At 37.9% G+C, this 13,210-nt stretch overlaps 1 long non-coding RNA gene across 2 annotated transcripts in view; it reads left to right on the top strand.

The window, feature by feature from the left end:
* Positions 1–13,210, top strand: part of LOC129437827 (uncharacterized) — a 149,652-nt gene that overhangs the window by 45,214 nt on the left and 91,228 nt on the right. The window lies entirely within an intron of this gene.

The raw sequence follows: 13,210 nt of genomic DNA, 5'->3' as shown, positions 1-13,210 counted from the left end.
CAAGCTATAATAGTAGAAAACAGGGTACTTTAAACCCTGAAAAATGCATAAATTCTTCACAAAACACAGCTCCAAGGGGGTTAATAAAACTCCAGCTTTAATTGTGCATGTTTAAATTATTTGATTGAAGTTAGTTGTAGAATCATGACAAGTATTTTTTCTGATACTGGAGAAGTTGGACAATCTGCTTTTGAATACTACACATATAAACAAGGTTCATGTAAGGTGGGATGACAGCATGACAAATATCGCGTTATTTACTCACCGTTTTCCGTGTGTAGATCCAGAGGTGTTTTCAACCATGAAAAGTAAATTTTTAAAGCGATCATTTTTTTCTTATAACGTGTTGTGTTTGTCGTTTCATGTGATACAATACTGATCTATCTACAGGTTATTTAGTGCTCTAACACATCCTGAGGTTTGACTTCTCAGAGTTTTTCAAAATAAAAGTAAATCAGGTTTAAATGTAAGGAGATTCTGTCGGGACGAAAGTAACACTTGTTACTTTTATCCCGCGGCTAATACTGTTGTATATGTTGAAAATTCATATTATTCTAATTTGATTTGATTTAATTTTACTGTGTTCAAACTGTTAAAAAATATTTTATTCTCAAGTTTGTACTGTTGGTTGCTTTTGAAACATTTGATAAATTTGAAATGTAATTTCATTATTTTTTACAAAGATAAATTGCAAAATATGTTTGCAGCTACATAATTGTTATATTTAATAAAAACAAGTATAACACATAAATCTATTGTGTTTTGTTGTGTTACTTTTGACCCACCTGTGTTACTTTCGTCCCTGCAGGTGTGGTCGAAACTAACAATTCACTACTTATGTTTAAAGTGAAATTAAAGTCATTTTACTTTTTTACAAAAATATATCTCTGTCTATAACATTATCTTTTAAAGTTAAGTTTTCTGAAAAATGGTACTTTCACCCCCCGCTCTCTCGCTCCCTAATACCAAAATAATCTTTAATACCATAGAAATGTTCATAATTCTCACAAAAAAAACATCCCTACCGGTTGACAAGTTTGTACCGGTTAATTGTGTCTACCGGTTTATCACCCACCCCTATACGCAACAAACTTTTTTCCACGTTCGGCTCGCATGCATCCATAGAGCTTTCAATTTTTTATAGTATACTCACTGCAGCTACGCGCGGATGGCCGCGTTGACACATACGCAATACAAATGATTTCTTATTTAAATTATTACTCTACCAGGCCGCCAGGAGAGCACTGATTTGCGACATTTACAGTACATTAAAAAAAATTAGGATAAGTCAAGAAAAGTAGCAGATCCACCATTACAAACAAAGTTTAGAACAAACATCAAGAAAACAAAGAACAGGAATCAAACATTATGGTGACGAACATGCTCCGCAGCTTTTTGTTCTTGGAAGAAGTGAAAAAAAGAGAGTTTATTAAGTATACGCACTGCCCGCGCATATTTAAAAAAAGAAAAGAAAAAGAGCCGTGATAAAATGGCAAAATCGTGATCTCCTCTGAAACAACTGTGATATGATATTTTCCCCATATCGCCCACCCCTACTTAAACCACTTTCAGTTACCATTAACAATTAAGGAGCTCAGACGCAAAAGCTGCTAAACGCCACCTCCATCAAAAATGAAATAATATTATTAATCGAATGCTTTCGGCATGTTTTATTCATTCACTTAATCCCAGCCTCGGGTGATTCTGAAATACCGGTTTGTTGGCAGAATCCATTAACAGTCTGATAAAAAATGCTCATTTACAGTACAAGAAAACATGTCAGACAGAGGGTTTTTGTGTCTGAGCTCTTTAATTATTTACAGTCTTCATACGCCCTGAATAAGCTTGCCTGAGCGTATATTATTAAATATACAGAAGTGCCTATGGCCACAACTAACAGACAACATATGTACAGACAGGACCTCATTCGAAACATGATTTTTTTCTGTCTGGGCAGATGATTTGCTGATGAGAGCAAATTTTCAGACAGAGATGTTGTCTGTCGGAATAGCCCGTATAGCAGCAGCAATATATATATATAAAAAAACAACAACTAAGAACGGTTTACAAAGTGCATAAAGACATCCCGGTTTTGAAGCTCAATGTGTTTGCTCATGGCAGACCTCTTCTGCCAAAACACTGTCAAGGCGTATCAGCGGCCACGTCTGTGATCGTTCACACATACCCACATTCCCACACACACAGTATCACACTCATTCAGACAATCTGAGTTGTTGTGTTTGGCCAGACATTAGTCTCATTGAGCTCCAGGGTGTCTCATCACTCAATGCAGCATACAGTGATAAGATACCATCCATGCCCTCATCAGGAGAAAGCTTAATGGCGTACAATGATGTCTTTGTGAGAGGTTTCTTACCCCTGAAACTTTATAAACTCCAAGACATTTAAAGTTAAGGATCTCAGGATTCTGGGAGTAACTTGTCTAGACTAGTAAGCAGCAAAGGGCAAAAAAGTGCTTTTATATTAATAATTTATATTATATCAAGTTTGCAAAGTATGCATGATATTATTCATAAACAAGAACATGTGACTGTCGATTAAATAGTAAAGTCTGTCTCTGGAAATTTTGAATTTTGAATATACAATATTATTGGTAACACTTTACCATAAAGTTGTATCTGTAAGCATTAGTGAATGCATTAGCTGACATGATTTAACAATGAACAATATAGCATTTGTTATTCTTAGTTCATGTTACAGTAATTTTAGCATTTATTAATACATTTTTAAAATCAAAAGTTATATGTTAGCAAGAGTTAATAAACTAACATGAACAATTGCATTGGCATTAACTAATTTTTACAAGATTAGTAAATTATAAAACTACACTCACCTAAAGGATTGTTAGAAACACCTGTTCAATTTCTCATTAATGCAATCATCTATTCAACCAATCACATAGCAGTTGCTTCAATGCATTTAGGGGTGTGGTCCTGGTTAAGACAATCTCCTGAACTCCATACTGAATGCCAGAATAGGAAAAAAGGTGATTTAAAGGGCGTTTTGCAGGTAAAGTTTTCAACGAATTTGTGCAATTTGCTTGTTGATAATAAACATTTAGGGGTAGTTTCCCAGACAGGGATTAGCTTAAACCAGGACTAGGCCTTAGTTTAATTAGGACATGTAACTAGTTTTAACAAAAATGTCTTACTAAAAACATTACTTGTGTGCATTTTGAGGCAAAACAAAGGGAACTTATGTATTTTAAGATATGTCTGTGCAAGTTGTTTTCAGTTTGGACAGCTCTTACATTTATTTTAGTCTAGGACTAGTCTAATCCCTGTCCAGGAAACCGCCCCATAAACTGTTATCCATTGTATTTTATGTTGTTGGGTATCACAAAACCCGAAAAAGTATGAAAAAGTACAGTGGTTTGCAATGATTCTCCTTTCCCCCACAACGCACTGTATGACGTCACGCTAGGGAGAGAATTTACAAAAGCCGCCTTGAGAGCATTGAGAATGAATATAGAAAGACGAGTAAAGTACAGTTCTGATAGCGCAGATAATAGATAAATACATAGATAGATAGATAGATAGATAGATAGATAGATAGATAGATAGATAGATAGATAGATAGACAGACAGATAGATAGACAGACAGATAGACAGACAGATAGATAGACAGACAGATAGATAGATAGACAGATAGATAGACAGACAGATAGACAGACAGATAGATAGATAGACAGACAGATAGATAGATAGACAGATAGATAGACAGACAGATGGATAGGCTAGTGTAGAGAGATAGGCAGACAGCCAGATAGCATAAGGTTAGCATATCTTCGTGTAGAAAGTAAACAAACAATTAACATACTCGTGCATGCTGGCTTGAGGGGGTCCATGATCCTGCCTGAAATGGGTGTAACTTTATCCGATCTTCAGCACAAACGGTTTCGGCAGCATGTCTCTAATCCTTGAAGGTGAGTGAAGCACGTCACGTCTGTTCGCGGTGCAGCCTCTGCTCAACAAAGTATATAAAAGTGCTCAACCTGTTCGGCAGGTCCAAACATGTACAGGATTTATAAAAATACGGTGATCACTGAGCGGTTCCTCCTCAAATGGCATAGTCTGTCGTGATGTAAAAAGCCGCCGAACGCCTGTTTATTACAGTATGTATGCGGTCATATCCGAGTATGCTGCAGCTGCTGACTGCTGCTGCATATAAAATGATCGTGTGATTCGTTATAATCGCATAAACAATATAACAAAGCATCCTTTTATTTCACAAAACAATATATTTGAGATATTATTTGATAGACTAGTAAGTGTGGATTAAGGATGTTTAAAAATCTCTAGCCTGGTGGTCAGGACATGAATGGATCAAATCAGCAGATTTGCGAAGTTTTATTTATCTCCACATATATCATAAATAATAATTAGCATGGTAACTTTGCAGTATAACACATTATATATTTCCTACAATGTATATATGATTTCCAAATTATATACGTAAGTATTAAACAGCAATAAATGTCTCATCTATCTCTATGGCTCTGGCTGAGTCTTTCTCCACTTCTCCCCAACGTGACGTCATCGCAGAATTGCATTAAAAAAAACGTTAATACCAAAAACGTAAAAAAAGTGGTCTTTAAGACCATTTTTGAGACATTTTAAAAATTATACACAGATCTTGAGTGATTTGTGTACCCATTAATCGACAGTGGTGGTTAACCTGCAACACGCACTTTAAGCAATTTTGAGCGAGGCATGGTTGTTGGTGCCAGACGGGCCGGTCTGAGGTGCTCAGTTACTGGGATTTTCACGCACAACCATTTCTAGGGTTTACAAAGCATGGTGTGAAAAGGGAAAAACATCCAATAAATGCCTTGTTGATGCTAGAGGTCAGAGGAGAATGGGCTGATTGATTCAAGCTGATAAAAGAGCAACGTTGACTGAAATAACCACTCGTTACAACCGAGGTATGCAGCAAAGCATTTGTGAAGCCACAACACGCACAACCTTGAGGCGGATGGGCTACAACAGCAGAAGACCGCACTGGGTACCACTCATCTCCACTACAAATAGGAAAAAGAGGCTACATTTTGCACGAGCTCATCAAAATTGGACAGTTGAAGACTGGAAAAATGTTGCCTGGTAAGATGAGTCTCGATTTCTCTTGAGACATTCAGATGGTAGAGTCAGAATTTGACGTAAACAGAATGAGAATATGGATCCATCATGCCTGTTACCACTGTACAGGCTGGTGGTGGTGGTGTAATGGTGTGGGGGATGTTTTCTTGGCACACTTTAGGCCCCTTAGTGCCAATTGGGCATCGTTTAAATGCCACGGCCTACCTGAGCATTGTTTCCATCCCTTTATGACCACCTTGTACCCATCCTCTGATGGCTACTTCCAGCAGGATAATGCACCATGTCACAAAGCTCGAATAATTTCAAATTGGTTTCTTAAAACATGACAATGAGTTCATTGGGGCGGCAGTGGTTGAGTGGTTCATGTAGGTTGTCTACAAACCGGAAGGTTGGTGGTTCAATCCCCGGCTCCACCTGACCAAGTTTCGAGGTGTCCTTGAGCAAGACACCTAACCCCAGATGCTCCCGACGAGCTGGATGGTGCCTTGCATGGCTGACACTGCCGTCGGTGTATGAATGTGTGAGTGAATGGGTGATTGTGAGCCAAAATTGTAAAGCGCTTTGGATGGCCATTGGTCTATGAAGGCGCTATATAAATGCAGTCCATTTACCATTTATCATTCACTGTACTAAAATGGCCCCCACAGTCACCAGATCTCAACCCAATAGAGCATCTTTGGGATGTGGTGGAATGGGAGCTTCGTGCCCTGGATGTGCATCCCACAAATCTCCATCAACTGCAAGATGCTATCCTATCAATATAGACCAACATTTCTAAAGAATGCTTTCAGCACCTTGTTGAATCAATCACACAGAATTAAGGCAGTTCTGAAGGCGAAAGGGGGTCAAACACAGTATTAGTATGATGTTCCTAGCAATCCTTTAGGTAAATGTATAATTATTTAAAAAAGAGTATGTACATTATGCTATTGTCAACAGCAGTAATGCATTACTCACCCCTTTGCTTATTCAATTGCATCTATTGTTCTTCTTATATGTAAGTAGCTTTGAATAAAAACATCTGCTAAATCATTAAATATAAATGTAAATTGCTCATTATTAGTTCATGTTAGCTAATGCACTTATTAATGTTAACAAATTCATTATTGTAAAGTGTTACATAAATAATATGTAAATGTTAGTGCAGTTTGCGTTGTTGTGGCACTTATATGTTGCAATTCATTGTTTTGATAATAAAATAAGTAAGATAATAAAATTTCATGTTAGTTTTTTTATTTATTAAGTAGTTATGCAGTTAGAGATAATGTACAGTCAGTTATTACTCAAACAAAGATCTGTAGCAACCCTGTTTATTTTGTTGATAAGCTGACCATATAATATCTCTTATATAATTTGACTGTAAAGATACAGTACACATAGGTCACATAGACAAAACTTTAAGAGCTCAATGACAAATGTAAAAGCCACAGTAGAACAGAGAACAGCTAAAAAGTATTTATGGATTCCACCTGCTCTTTAAAAATGAATGTGTCAGAGAAAGTACAAAAGATAAGAGAGATGGATCTTGCTGTGGGTCAAAACAGGAATGTTACCACACACATACACACGAAAACGCACCGTACACACACAATGTTCAACCGTACCAACTGTGCGCCGTGAACCTCATCATTCTTTTTGGTCGCCAGCAAGGTCTTGACCCCCCTCGACCCTCTCACTTTCTACCACAGCACAATGTCTCACGCACCACAATAACAAGCGGTTTCCTCAGTCATGTGTCTTGGGAAAGAGGAGATCAGACCTGAGAGGTGTCCAGTGCAACAAAACAGAAGACTGATGGGTCAGCTGTCTGCATGTGACGAGTGCAATGCGTTCAGTTTACAAACTGCTGGCAGTTCAAGCATACAAACACAAAATTCAGTGCTATGTCCCAGAAGATCAGACTGCATGTCAGATGTTTCTTTCCAAAGGCAATAACCAAATCAGCACATTTCTAAATAAAGGAATCATACTTAAGGGAAAACACCACCGTTTTTCAATACTTTTCTATGTTCTTACCTCAACTTAGACAAACTAATACATACCTATCTTTATTCAATGCGTGCACTTAATCTTTGTACAGAGTGTCGTGAATGTGTTAGCATTTAGCCTAGCCCCATTCATTCCTTAGGATCCAAACATTTAGAATTGAGATGAAATTGATGAATTTAGAAGCCACCAAACACTTCCATGTTTTTCCTATTTAAAGACTGTTACATGAGTAGTTACACCAGTAAGTATGGTGGCACAAAACAAAACATGGAGATTTTTTTAAATGGATAAAAAATGAGAACTGTATGTTGTCTGTATTCGCCACGTTTTCATTTAAGATATAACCCTGGGTATTCATAATCCAACATTTCACACTATGCATTCCTAAACCCTGGGTTAATGTTTTCATTAGCATATTTGCAGTGTCAACAGTCCTGATTGGATAAAAAGCGATGTCAAACTGACTGAATTCAAATAGCACACTGCTGCTTTAAATAACCGCGTGTCTCGCGCTTCTGCGTCAGTGACAGAATAGGTCGCAACGTAAATCTCTCTTGGCTGTTTTAAGCCTTCTGGGATGTCTTTTTATTCCAATTTAGGTGTTTTTAGAGTACACAGATGGTGATATGAGCTGTGTCCCAATTCGAAGGCTGCTACCTTCGAAGGACGTATTCTAAGCAGCGTGACTTAATGAGTCAGAAACGTCTCCATTGTGTCCTGCTGAAAGGCGCGTTGGGCGCGTACAGCAGATGACGCATAATATTGCTCCTCCAAAGGCTAGACCGTCTCATTTCAGTTCTATTTGTGGAGTTTGGAGTCTGTCACCTTCAAAGACCAAGTGCTTACCTTCTAAGGTGGCGTCCTTCACAGCCTTCGAATTGCGACACAGCTATGATGTACATGCTCTTTAATTTGTAATTGGCTGTCCGTTGCTAAGCATCGAGTCATAACCGCGCTTAGTTCCACACTGCATGTGTTAAGGCCGGGATACACTGCAGGATTTTTGCACTCATATAACCTTATCACACTGTACGAAATGGATAGTTTAAACTTGGGAATGACAAGCATGTAGACTGTACGATTATGACACCTTTTGAATCGGAGGCTTCGATGGCTGCATCACATATAGCGCAACGTCACCAGCATGCGCTAGTGTTAAACAAATACCGTAACTGACCGTACACACTGCCGCAGACTTGAGCTTCCAAACAAGCTCAGGCCGCCCGGTAAAGGACGCTTGTCAAAAAGTACAGGGAAGCTTGTTGACGCTTTGGCTGCTCTGAAGTCTGTTTTCTCTGAACTAATGTTTTGGTAGGAATCAGCCAGCAAAGAACGTCTAGGCTATATTCGTATTGATTGCTGGTGTTTGGCCACTGCTTGCCGTTGAACCGTGTCATAGCTCTTTACCATAAAGTTGAGCTTCTTTCAACTTTCTGATTGATGCTCTGCTCGCTCAAGACGCCCAAAACGCGACGCCGATGGATTTGACACTCCTTGCAGCTGAGAGAAGCCAGCTTCCATTGGAAATGAATGACTTCCGGTATCTTTGGAAGCTCAAGTCTGCGGCGGTGTGTACGTACAGTTACGCAGGCCGTAGCAGCAAACACTGTGCATAGACACTGTCAGAAAACTATAGTAGGCTATCTTTGGACGCAAGACCAGGAAAACGGACGTCTGGGACAGCCCAAAATCCTGTAGTGTATCTCAGGGCTTTAGGCACCACAATGCAGGATTAACCCTAATTTCAGGGATAACCCCACTACTAAATTAGAAAACAATGTAAAACGCTCCTTAACCTAGGCTTTGTAATGAAAGTAACCAGGTGTTAAGCGCCGTGTGAAAGCCTTTTAGGGGCAGTTTCCCGGATAGGGATTAGACTAGTCCTAGACTAAAATAAATGTAAGAGCGGTCCAAACTGAAAACAATTTGCATTGACATTATCTTAAAATACATCAGTGCCCTTTGTTTTGCCTCAAAATCCACGCCAGTAATGTTTTTAGTAATGTATGTTTGTTAAAACTAGTTATATTTCCTAATAAACTGAGGCCTAGTCCTGGCTTAAGATAATCCCTGTCCAGGAAACCACTCCTTAGAGTAAAGCTGGATGTATAAACATGAAGATATACATTTCCAATTCAGATGTATTTGTATGCAGCAAATATGACAATAAGTCTTGTTTCAAACAGCTTTATAAGGAATCCTGCCAGATAAATAAGATAAAGGGGACTGGATTAAGAAAAACACAATTGAAAGATACAAAGAAAATATAATAATTATGAAATGTAGCAAGAAATAAAAAAATGTTTGACCTAAGCCCCAAATATTTTATCATGCCAGGTCAGCTTTGTGACTAATAAAATCATTTAGAGCTGCAGTTCTCCTATAAACTTTACACTTAATTTTGTAAGCCAGACTTTTGGCTGTTGGCCTGATGTAAGTCTGGAGAATACTACATTAAACTTTTAAACATGAGACTGAACATATTCAATCAAAACATGTTTTTTTACATGCTATGCCAAGTTCCTGTAGCTCAGTTGGTAGAGCATTGCGTTAATAATGCAAAGGTCACAGGTTCAGTCCTAGGGAACACACAGGCTGATAAAAAGTATAGCTTGTAATGCATTAAAAGTTGCTTTGGCTAAAGGTGTCTGACAAATGCATAAATGGGGCATAAGTCTTAATTGTCGGTCTGCCCCAGCACTGTAATATAATGGGAACTACATTGGATTAATGAACAGTACCAAACTGCCAAGACTAAATATATTGGTGCTGAATGGAAGTTGAACAGATGCGTTGAGTAGTGATTTTGGCACCCATACACTTCATCTCACATGCTCATCTGTCAATGCAGTCTATCAATATTGGCAGCAATAATGGATTTACAGTCTCTGTTGCTGGACTGTATGCTGTGGAGTCAGCTGAGAGGTAAATTAGGGTGAGGAAAAGCACCTCATATGACACTTTCTCTGAGAGTAATAAGGAGCATGTGGAAGGCACGTCCCGTAATGCATCACTTTCTGCTCATGTGAAGCTAGCAGAATGTGTTTTGCTAGGGTCAGCATTTATATGTAGTATAAATAAGTATCAAATGTAAACCCTAAGAAGTAATGTCAATTTGGCTTTTGGCACCATTCAGACTGTCAGTTTGTCATTATGCATTGTCACTTTAAATAATAAACAGTTAATTTATTCGTTTTTAAAAATATACAACTTTTTTCCGGTCCATAAAAACCTTTAGCAAAAATGCATTAGAAGCAGTACTACAATACTTTTAAAATACAAAAAGTCTGATCAGGTCAAACAATATGCCTTCCAATATTCCACTGTTGAAGACAGGCTGTGGAAATTGAACGCTAGTGTGTGTTTTGTCTGCACTGTGCACTCAGTCGTTTTAATGTTGATTTAAAGTGGACTGCCGCTTCGCTGTGCACTTTCATGGCTGATGCAACACAATGAACACATGGCCCTCATTCCTGAACCCGCAGCCAAAACTCTGTAACATACAGCCTTGGCCCAAAAGGGAAAAAAACTCGATATGATTTTTTGACAGATTTATGCATAATACTTCGCCAAGAGTGAAACTGTGGACTTTTCTGAAAATAGTCCAAATGTTAGCGCACCATGGCTCCAGCTACCCATAAACAACAAATGAAAAAGCAATGTGTTTTTTTTCTCACGCAGTACTGAAAAGAGGCTTTGCATCCAGTACAATTACTCAAATGACTTCACTTAAAGTAATACCTCTAACAACCCACAACATTTACATGATTGTGATTTACGTTCATTGTTATCTGGAAAGTACTTTAGATAATGCCTCCGAGAATTCAGACTTGATTTGGTGTCTGACGCAGAGCTACTGCAATGAGGACTAAACTACAGACACAAAAGCATTAGATTTCTGTGGGGGTGTATAATGTTGATGGAGGAGTTCGTGGAAGATCGGTATTGAGCTGGCTATTGTAGTGTTGAACGCAATGATGGGTTTATCAGAGGGCAATTTTATACAATTCATTCAGCCTGAACAGCTTAACCCACATACACAAACTTTATTAGATAGTTTTTAATTTAGGCCATTTATTGAAATCCTAGGACTTTTATCTTACTGTAGATTAGGGGTGAGCAGATTGACTTAAAACCTGTTTCATGGTATGAGTAATTAAAAATACATACAACAATTAGAAGATATTTTGATAAATGAAGGTAAGCACACAGTTGACGGTACCCATAGTAGGAAAAACAAATACTATGGAAGTCAGTGGATACCGTCAACTGTGTGCTTACCATCATTTATCAAAATATCTTCTTTTGTGTTTAACACAATAAAAAAGCTCAAACAGGTTAAGAGCAACACAAGGGTAAGTAAATATTTTTGCTTGTATTATCCCTTTAATTGGGACATATCAGGAAAATCTGACTTTTTCCATGTTTAAGTGCTATAATTTGCTCCCCAGTGCTTCTATCAACCTAGAAAATATGTAAAAGAACAACCCAGTAACTTAGTTTTGGTAAACCATTCACTGCAAGCATGTGAAAATATAGGTAATTGAAATTTGGCTCCCCTTGTGATGTCAGAAGGGGATAATACTGCCCCTTATTCTGCACTATCCAACCATGTCACTGCCATTTAATGCAGAGATCAGCTCATTTGCATTTTAAAGGACACACCCAAAAACTTTTTTAACATGCTATAATACATTTTCTGTGGGGTATTTTGAGCTTAAACGTCACATGCTTACTTTGTGGATATCAAAGATTTGTTTGACATCTTAAAAAAGTCTTGTGAAATGGCCCCTTTAAGTTTCCCCGTTTTATGAACCATAATACATTGTAAGAAAAAATGGTCAAAATGGTCTCAAGCTGTCACTGGGGCAGTAGGTTTAAAAAAGGTAAAAAATTATCATTTAGGTAAAGATACATATACCTTTGTTTCCAGGATGTACTTTTGAGGTATACTTATATAAATCTTTGAGGTATTAAAATAAACTCTTAAAGGAATAGTCTACTCATTTTCAATATTAAACTATGCTATTACCTTAACTAAGAACAGTTGATACATCCCTCTGTCATCTGTGTGCGTGCATGTAAGCGCTGGAGCGCACTGCGACACTTCGATAGCATTAAGCTTAGTCCCATTCATTCAATGGTATCAAACAGAGATAAAGTTAGAAGTGACCAAACACATCAACGTTTTTCCTATTTAAGACGAGTAGTTATACGAGCAAGTTTGGTGGTACAAAATAAAACGTAGCGCTTTTCTAAGCGGATTTAAAAGAGGACCTATATTTTATGGCGTAATAGCACTTTTGGGAGTACTTCGACTCGGCGCAGTAACACCCTCCCTCTCCCATTATGAGAGTGAGAAGGGGAGCGGACTTTTCAGGCGAGTCGAAGTACTCCCAAAAAGGCTATTACGCCATACACATGGTCATCAAGGCTTTTAGATATACTTTTGTAGCCCTTTCCAGCTTTATGTAAGGCAACAATTCTTGATTGTATGTCTTCTGAGAGCACTTATGTGCGAAGCATGGTTCACATAAGACAATGCTTCTTCAGAACAGCAAACTCAAAATTGGTGTGTGTTTTTTATATGACAGGGCAGCTTTAATCAACACATCCAATCTCATCACATTGATTGGACCCCAGGTTGGCTGACTCCTAGCTCCAATTAGCTCTTGGAGAAGTCATTAGCCTAGGGTTTCACATACTTTTTCCACTCTGCACTATGAATGTTTACATGTTGTTTTCAATAAAAACATGAAAACGTATAATGCTTGTGCGGTATTAGTTTAAGCAGACTGTGTTTCTCTATTGTTGTGACTTAGATGAAGATCAGAACACATTTTATGACCAATTTATGAAGAAATCCAAGTAAGCCCAAAGGGTTCACATACTTTTTCTTTCAACTGTAGATACCTTATGAAAAGATAAAAAAAGTCTACCATGAACACACCGTTAAGATATCTTATCGTGATATAAGATTTTGGTCATATCGCCCACCCCTAGGCACAATGTATAAATCTTGATGTAGAATTGTAATTAGCTTTTAAGTGTATTTCAAGTCATGACAACCTCAAAGTTAATGACATCTCTGATATGGTATTTTA

This window comes from Misgurnus anguillicaudatus, chromosome 24 (genome assembly GCF_027580225.2).
Source record: "Misgurnus anguillicaudatus chromosome 24, ASM2758022v2, whole genome shotgun sequence".
Classification (NCBI taxonomy): domain Eukaryota; kingdom Metazoa; phylum Chordata; class Actinopteri; order Cypriniformes; family Cobitidae; genus Misgurnus; species Misgurnus anguillicaudatus.
Note: the sequence above shows the minus strand (reverse complement) of the source record. Positions and strands in the feature narration are given on the sequence as shown.